Source organism: Penaeus monodon, chromosome 30 (genome assembly GCF_015228065.2).
Source record: "Penaeus monodon isolate SGIC_2016 chromosome 30, NSTDA_Pmon_1, whole genome shotgun sequence".
NCBI lineage: Eukaryota > Metazoa > Arthropoda > Malacostraca > Decapoda > Penaeidae > Penaeus > Penaeus monodon.
In genome coordinates this window covers 4470209-4471275 of record NC_051415.1, presented here as the reverse complement: position 1 = coordinate 4471275, position 1067 = coordinate 4470209, and positions in this window count along the sequence as shown.

Genomic DNA, 1067 nt, shown 5'->3' with positions numbered 1-1067 from the left:
ATTTTGTATATGAACGTGTTTTGCATAAAGTTCCATTGACATACTAATGATTGTAGAAATAATTTCCATCAAGAATAGATTAGAAATAAAAAAAACATGAATGAAGATTAAACTAATTTTTGAGGGATCATTAGCTTGTGACAATTGGATATTCAGACTCATTGTATATCTCTATATATATTTTTTGGTATTAGCACAGGAGTGTACTGTAGTGTGACTTGTCTTATTTGGAATGTTATCAGTGTTTTTCACTGAATTTTGAATCCTCAACCATGAATATTTTGCAGCTAAGAAATCTAGCTTACTGCAGGGCTCTTGACCTTAGAAATGGGATTGTTGTACAACTCCACCATTGAAACTGCGGTATTTTTCGTGTTTGCTGAACCATGACTGTGTGGTCTCTTTTTTCAAGTTATGTATTGCAGTGCAAAGTTATCCTTTTGCATCATTTGAAGTTATTGATTATGCAGATCTTGTAAGATAACATTTGTTGCATGAATTGTCATATTCCTTGTGCAAATAATGTTCCTACACTGGTCAACCGTTGCACTTTTTTTTTTTTCTTCGGCTTTATATGTGACATTGACCAGTTGTACATAATAGATCACTCTGGTAAATGATATAACCTGATGCCGAGTTTAATGTTATTCAGTGACATTTATTCTTAATCAAGATGTAATGGAGCTTTTGTGGCAGTAGCACATTGTGAAAAAGCTGGCCCACCTGAGCTCCAGTTTGAGAGATTACAAAGGTCTCAAAAAGCAAGGACTTAAAAAAAACAAACACTTCATTTCACTCCAGGGTTGGTGGGTATAGGGAAGACGTAGATAACCCAGCGTAGAAATACTTAGGAATCGATCTGAATTGAGATGGAATCTCACTGTTTTTTGCCTGTTACATATTTCATCCTTTTAGCCTTGTCTATGAATTGGTTTTGATAGCCTTAAAAGGTAGGACTGCAGTGTAGATTTGTTGCCATGAATTCAAACTTTATTGTTGAATCAGTTATACACATCATCTGATTTTATTCAGTGACATGTATACTGCATTTTTTCTATTCTATTTGT